Here is a 9,086-nt window from a genome sequence, read left to right as displayed (position 1 = left end):
TTTGAAGTGTTGCCATCGACGGTAATGCCATCTGCATATATGTCGACAAATGAATTTAAAATATGATTTAGGAGATAATTGATTAACATAATGGAAGGGAGTTGAACCAGGATGGGTCTTGAGGAACACCTATGATGATAGTTTGGGATTCGAACTTCTGCGCATCGATGACTACTTGTAAAAACATATTGGAAGGAAAGGATTCCATGACTGAGAAGACATGTCGATATAATCACAAAATTGGAGATCTTGTGAACTAGGCTTTAATGCAAACCCTATCAGATGACTTTGATATATCGTAAACTATTCCCCTAGTGTGAAAACCCGCATCAATAGATTCATTGATCCTATGTGAAATTACTGTCACTACATTAACTATACATCGCGCAGGACGAAAACCATATTGCTTGTCACTTAGTAGGTTGCTTTTGCTGAAGTGGTTGACGTTGTCTCTATTTGACACGAATTCACGCAACGCACAGAAGAATAATTGGTCGGTACTTTTTTTTATATGTCGGGGATGTTCTGTGTGACATCACGGCACCAAAAAGAGTTACGTTGTGAGGGTATGAGGTTTATATATATATATATATATATATATATATATATATATGTAAGGCGCTGTATACAAGATGAGTTTTGTATATAATGAGTTGTGGATATATTGAAGTTTCTTTGTGTCGTCTGATGTTCATAAATGCTTACATATATACATTACACATATAGTTCAACATTTCATAACATTTAACAACAAAAAGTGGTCTTAACAAAAAAGGAACGGAACATCTGGGGCATTATTTCTTGCCAAACAAGGAAACATTTCCCTCATTCATCTTGGGTCTTTAATAATAATAATAATAATAATACTAATAATAATAATAATAATGATAATAATAGTAGATTTCCTTAATTGACTATCTGCAAGGCAACCCGATGTTGCCTCGGCATTATATAACATTCCTACCATCCATTCTGAAACAAAAAATGTACGCATTTTTCAAAATCTCCGTACATTTATCTGCTCCTCTATAATTCCATAATTTTTCACTTCTCGTCAGGTTAAGAAAGGCCAGACCTCATCTATCAAAAAGAAACTTCTTGGTAAACATTTTACGAACTGACTCTCCTGATCTCTGGCCGATCACGTTACATATTTTTGGGGATGTAAGGTCTCCTATGATCAATATCAGCAGTTTCACTCAGCCACCCTTTCTGAACCTCTCCCTCCTTTGGGTGTTTCAAATATTTTGAGATCTGTCTATTTTTTTTTCTACTGATTTTCTGTAAGACATTTCTCGTTAGGGACTAATTTACTGATTGAATTTTTATGTATCGGCGGCCTTTTGTCCCTTTCCTTTTCTATTTTCCTGAATTCAATATCACCAGAGCTTCACTGCCCTTGTGCCCACCTATGTATGTATTGCGGAAGCCCTTATCCCCAAACTGGTGACAGCAGCTCGTTCTTTACCCACAGAACTCCGTCCGCATTTTTAATCGCTGTGTCGAGCAGCACATCTAGTCGAAGTCGGTATCCGTAACCGACTTCTTTTAACATCCGCAGCTCGCGGGAAACGATGTTTTTACTATAACAACACTTCTGTGCTTTCTCGCCGATCTACTAGAATCGGATAAAATCGTGACGAAAAAAAAAAATACTTTGCCGAACATCCCAGAAAACAATAAAAGATTTAACTGTGTACGTAAATTCAACTTCGTGCTACCCTTCTCTAAAATTCTAATCCATTATGCTGACCTTCAATTCTTCTAAACATATTCACTGTCTATTTTATTTAATTAAATCAGCGTTACAACCTTCCTACACAAACTCAAACATATTTAATTACTAGATTGTCACGACAACAGCATCATCTTTTAATTGTTTTGACCCTCGAGTATATATTCATTAATATCTTATATGTTTTTATATAGAGTGATGTGGTTCTCTGTTGATTAACTGTGTCTAACTGTGTCGGATACACACACGAGAGTCAAAACAATGAAAAGAATATGCTATTGTCATAGTCCTATTAATTACATTACATTAGGTATTATTATTATTTCCTTAACATTGACATACATTAACAGACACTTATCAAGCCTTTTTAATCAACAATTGAAAAAATCAGAACCGGCATGCAAAAGAAAAAAAAATCAATTGCCCCTTTAAAAAAAACCCAAAAGTTTGAAAGTTCAACAATAACATCTTCAGTTCCTTTTATTTTAAGAAAAAAAAACACAGAACGTTCGGTTACATAACTGCAACATAAAATTTATACGTCATCAGAGGACATCACAAATCTCATCTATAAAGTCCAACGTTCAATATTGTCCTTTTTTTCAAACCCCCAATACAAATTTCAAGTCCAACCTTGTAGACAAAATGCATTGGAACTTTTTTTTGCATCTTTGACATTCAAAAATACATGTATATTATAACTCGATTCCAATTACACAGAAGACAATTCAATACAATAGAAACAATCGTAAAAAACAAATGTAATACAATGCGAAAATATACTCAATTGTGTATATTATATCAACACAATTTTAAAAGTGCAACAGTAAACATCTTGCCATTTTGATTTACAGATTAAACAAACAAACGTTACAATTTCACAACAATTTACAAGCGAATGCCGTAGTATTTTTTTTATTGGACTTACGCAAAATGTATACAGATTCATTTTTAAATTTCGTTTACTTTTTGTCTTTCTGTCCTAACCAGCTCAACATATATTTCTTCTCTTTTTTCTTGATTCGAAACATTCAACAATTTCTTTTTTAACGCTGTTTTCATATGATTTTACAGCATATCGTTTTTTTTTTCTTTCTTTTCATGTGTCAAGTATTTTATATTCCTTTTCTTTTCTTGTTCAACTATTTAAGATTAATTTAGATGCTTATTTTTGTCGGTTGTTTTTTCTTTCTACTTTTTTGACGGTGTGTGTATGTGTGTGTATGTGTGTGCGTGCGTGCGTGCGTGTGTTTGTACGTGTATGTTGGAATCCAGTTTTTTATTTCTCTCCCTTGTGGAGAGCCTGTTGGTATCACGCACCAAGACGAATATGTTGTATTGTCGTGTATATTCTGTATGGCACTACAGTGCGAATATAATCGTTGTAGAGGTATAAGGTCTCTATATATGTAAGGCGCTGTATGTAAAATGAGTTGTGTATATGATGAGTTCTGTATATAGTGAAGTTTCCTTGTGTCGTCTTATGTTCATAAATGCTTACATATATATATATATATATATATATATATATATATATATATATATATATATATATATATTACACATAGACAGTTCAAAATGACATAAAATTTAACAACAAACATTTCCTTAACGACAAACAGGAACGCAACATCTGGGGAATTATTTCTTGGCAAACAGGGAAACATTGCCTTCATTCATGTGAGATCTTAGTTGATGAATCCGCCAAAAGCTGAAATGAACATTTCTTTATAAGAAAACACCAGGACTCTCCAGTTGTATTTCAAATAAATTTTATTTCACACTGTTTCCCTGTTGTCTTACACCTTACTTCACTGCCGACTAGGGTGATTACGCCCATGCCTTCAACACTCTTCTCCCCTTCTTTAACTCTCTTGTATATATGTCTATTCCTTTGAGGTTACATCGCTCGACAACACAATGACCCAGTACGTGACCTTCGGTCACGTTTTCTTGCCAAATTTATTGATTTTATTCCTAGCTTTGAAAAAAATACTCTGATCATGTCCATCACATTCTTTTCTTGTTAATGCTTCTAAGTCAACCAAAATATTTTACTAAAAGTTCCTTTGTTTCAAATATTCCTCTTGTAGATGAGGACTGGTGGACAAAACAGCAAAACCGAGAGTTTCTGGTTGTCGAAAATGCACCAATTATGCTATTTCTACTCCCTGTAGAAAGGGGAGACTAAGTATCGTACTTAGTGTATGTTTATTTTATTTAAATACTCTACATTTCTTTGTCCGCTATAGGCACACGGATCTAGCTGATCATTATGCAATTCGGATAGTTTTTCTCTGGAAATATTTATCAATTCCGTTAGGAGGAAAGAGTTATTTATAGGAAGTTAACTGAAGCACACACACACACACACACACACACACACACACACACACACACACACACACACACACACACACACACACACACACACACACACATATATATATATATATACTATTATATAAAAGGAATTAGTCCATGTTTATATATGCGTGTGAGTCCTTTCCCTATAGACTTCAAAAGGGCTGAGCCGATTTGATGAAATTTCGCAGAAATGTACTTTATGTTATGGTAATATTCTTAGAAAGATTTTGTGTTGGAATGTCTTCTATAAGTATCGATAATTGATAATCGAAAAAGTTCGATAAAAAAAGGAACTGGTGATTTTGCCCAAAGTTACCCCCGTATGCAGCCTTGCATCACGAATGCATTCGATAAATTTTATTACCACACAAGTCCAAATGTCCGGCATATAAAATCAACAGTAAGTCCTGGATATGACACGTTTGAAATGAATGTTTCTGTTTAATGCACAATTGAACAATGATACTTGACATTTTCATTTTTAACTTAAATTCAAACGATTGTCACCGCAGAAAGGCCAGGCATAAAAAAAATCATCCGTAGGTTCTTTTATATAACCCGCTCGAAATCAATGTTTCTGTTTAGAGCATTAATGAACTATGATACTTGACTTTTGCATTTTAAAGTTTAATTCAAGCCATTATATATAAAAATAATTTTATAAAATCAACATGAGTTCTCTACAGTGCAATGTAGATTGCAATGTATTGTGGATTTATTAGTGCGGGGAGGCATGTGAAGCTTCCTCTCCGTGCACCGCGATGGTTCTCAATTAGATAAAGCAATCGATTGATTTGATTGAAAAATTTCACTGATTTCGATGACAAAGGAACTATAGGATTGTGAAACGTTTATTAATCGTCATTCAATCCCGGGCAACTTCGGGTCTCCCTGCTAGTATATATATATATATATATATATATATATATATATATATATATATATATATTCAGACTCTTAACAGTGGATCTCTCCGTTGTTAACTGTTGACTTCATGTAATATTTTTGCAGATAACATTTTCTCGCCTCAATCACTTGGACTGCAAGTCGAAAAGGCGGGAGTATTTTACCTTGGAAAAAAGATAAACTTTTTTATGGAACGACGTACAAACTGATAAAAAGGCGGGAAATAAAGCCGAACAATGCGAAAAAATATGAATGAAAAAAATTGCCCGCTATCTTCGACAGATAAAAAAATGAAGACAAACGATCGATAGAATGAACACATATATCGTGAGGAGAAAAGTAACACAAAAAGAAATGAAATGTTTTTTGATTTGATCTCTGAAATCGAACACAATTCCCGAATTAAATACATTGGATAAGAAATCATAAAAAAGGATAAAGACAAATGATTTTGAAAGTTACCAATGTCAACTGAAGGGAGATAAAAGTAGTCTATAATTTCGGTATTTATTAGATGCGTCATCGCATTTCTCTGAGAAGCGTTGGCTGTAAATGATTGGTCTTTCACTGTTTTGCCTCGGTTTGAAATGGAAAGTGCTTTGGTTTGTCAACTTTCATATTGAAATAACATTTATTTTGGTCTGTCAACTTTCATATTGAAAAAAACTTTTCCAACCAGTCTGTCAACCTTCGTATTGAAATAACATTTCCATTGATCTGTCAACTTTCAGATTGAAATAACATTTCAATTAGTCTGTCAATCTTCAGATTGAAATAACATTTCCTTTGGTCTGTCAAGCTTCAAATTGAAATAATATTTCCATTGGTCTGTCAAGCTTCAGATTGAAATAATATTTCCTTTTGTCTGTCAACATTTGGATTGAAATAAAATTTCCTTTGGTCTGCCAAGCTTCGGATCGAAATAACAATTCCTTTGATCGGTCAACCTTCAGATTGAAATAACATTTCCTTTGGTCTGTCAACCTTGAGATTGAAATAACATTTCCATTGGTCTCTCAATCTTCAGATTGACATAACATTTCATTTTGGTCTGTTAACCTTCAGATTGAAATAACATTTCTTTTTGGTCTGTTAACCTTCAGATTGAAATAACATATCTTTTTGGTCTGTTAACCTTCAGATTGAAATAACATTTCTTTTTAGTCTGTTAACCCTCAGATTGAAATAGCATTTCCTTTAGTCTGCCAACCTTCTGATTGAAATAACATTTCCTTTAGTCTATCAATCTTCAAATTGAAATAACATGCCTTTTAGTCTGTCACCGTGCGGGTTCAAATAAGGTTGCCGTTGTTATCCCAAGCTACAGAATAAAATAACATTTTGCATTGTTTAGTCAAACCTTAAATTGAAACATTATTTTCCTTCATCAACGAGACTTAATTTCAAACTAATATTTGCATTATTACAATTACATTTGAAATAAACTTTATTTTCATCAATCAAGTTCTAATTTTAAATAAAATTTTCGTCAATCTGTCATACCTGAGTTTTAAATAGTATAGTTTTTAGTCTGACACCCTTAATTTTAAAATAGCATTTTCTTTTTGGTTCCTCAATCTTCCACTTAAAATAGGATTTTTAAAAATAATCTGTGACGCTTACTTTTGAAATCACATGATTTTTAGTCTGTTATTGATTGTCAAGATTTCGTGGGATAAACTGTTACGCATATGCTTGTAAGGAAACTTTCTTTGGTCTATCAAATTAAAGTTTGAAATGGCATTTCATATAATTTATTAGGCTTCATTTTTAAATATCATTTATTGACAGGAGTATAGATTTGATGTTGAAATGAAATTTTCTGTGGTCAGTCACACGGATAAAATGGCATGTTTGGTTGTTTTTAGGTTTATAATGTTTCAATTTTAAACCCGTTTTTCGTCTTTCTATTTCATTTTGACATATCTACTATGTTTGTGTTGGATCATTTTGAAATACTATTTTTCTTGTCCTGTCTCACTTTATTTCGAATTTATCATTTCTATGTCATGTTTATGTTGGGAAGAAGTTTTGGCACAATCAAGTAAGGATAATTGCCTTTTCGAATTCATGTTAACAAATATTCTGTTCTTGGAAAATATTATATTTCTCTTTCCTTGTTTGTCGGTTCCACTTTTTATCGGTAACTACTAGGTCGATCTAGCTGAAATTTTGTATGGACCGTTGTTATGATTAGGTGCAGAAAACTAAGCATTATGATAATTAGTAACCACAATATCACATTATCTCTAAGGGTTTTCACAGAAACTACTAGTCTGATCTAGCTGAAATTTAGTATAAACTTGGTGTAAAGGTGTAGCGAACAAAGTATTATGGTATCTTTTTGATGCGCAGCTTGGGATTATTTAATGCAAAAACGAATACAAATTTAACCATATTCACCCATCAGTTTGGCATAAATCACTTGTTCGAAGTCATCGAGCTATAACTTTGGTCGTTTTTAATAGGTGAATTGTCTAGTTTATCTGTTTTTCTTCAACAAAAATAAATTGAAATAAAAGAAGTATAGAAGGGGCGTGGAAATTTCGTGGCAGTGACGATAATCCTTAAGAAGTAGAGCATAGTGATTGGCTATCGGATATCGACAACAATCAATTAAGAATCTTAGTCGAAGTCAATTCACGCATAACTCTTCGAGAACTTGCTTCTGAATAAGCCACAACGAATACAACATTTCCAACCACTTCAGAGACATTAAAAAAAAAATGGACGCCTCACGAAATTGAACGACAACTAAAAGAAATCCCGTTATGAAGTGTCATCTTCCATTCTTTTACGCAACAAGAACAACCCGTTTCTTGACCCACCTGTGGCTTGCGATTAAAAGTAGGTTCTTTACGACAACAGACGATGCCCAGCCTAATAGTAAGACGCCGAAGAAACGAGAGTTGCTCCAAAAAAGGTCATGCTGGCTGTTTGGTGGTCTACGACCGGTCTCATCCATAAAAATCGCCCAACGGTCGGAGGCAAGATTCTAGCAAGCACGACCGGGCGGTACACAGAGTTAGAGCACTATTGCGACGGGTGGGTGTGGATTTAATATACACTCAAGGAGAAATATTGAGCACTTTGTAAATATATTTTCATCCGACGCCTATTTAAGATATTAAGCGAAGCCAACTATTAACTTGTTTGTAAACAAACTGATGGTTTAAGCAATGTTGCGACGGGCGTTTGTGGATTTGATACACACTCAAGGAGAAATATTTACGGCACTGATTCGTGGTCTGATGGTGAGAGCTGTCGACTATCAATGCGACAGTTGTAGGTTCCATCCACAGCTGGGAAAAGGTGTATATCTAGCCGCACTGATGAGTTGTGATAAAACGAAACAGCACTCTATGTGGATATATATATATATATAATTATTTTTTTACTATAATAATTAAATACCTACAGACACTAGTGTTTCATCCTTTCGGGATTCTTCAGTGCGGGGTGTCACGATTACTACCAGTCGAACGATTCGAACCCCGCGACACGAGACATCTCTGGCTCGATTAGCGGAGGCCGTATCCATTCGGCTATCATTAACCGTGTGAAATAGCGTTGAATTTTAAACATTTTAATTTAAATGTTCATTACGTCAGACAGACAGTGATCAAATCGTTATACGATGATCTACGCATAAGAGCTAAATTGACCGATTTTAATTCAACTGAAAGTGCTCAACGATAAGAAACGAATTTCTTAAAGGGGCTGTCATAATTATTTTTTTACTATGGTGTTGCCAGGTAAAAAATATATTGCCGGGCTGAAGATTTAGTCACATACTATTTAAAACACACCAAATATTCTAAGTTGTTACGTTTTGCCTGAAAGTTTACCATATTTTGAATTTTTTGAAGTACATAACATAGTCATCTTGACATATGAGATTCAAACAGAAATAAAATAACACATTGTTTAAAAGGATATAACTCATTATTACTGATATTGGTCATATCAATAATTAAATTGGTCATATTAATAATTAAAAAATAAATTTAAAAATTCAATTAGATATAATAGTTGTATAATATCTATTACTAATTTCTACTAAAAATGTAAAGCTAAT

This window comes from Euprymna scolopes, chromosome 9, assembly GCF_053919585.1.
Source record: "Euprymna scolopes isolate OS-2025 chromosome 9, ASM5391958v1, whole genome shotgun sequence".
NCBI lineage: Eukaryota > Metazoa > Mollusca > Cephalopoda > Sepiida > Sepiolidae > Euprymna > Euprymna scolopes.
This window is presented reverse-complemented; position numbering follows the sequence as displayed.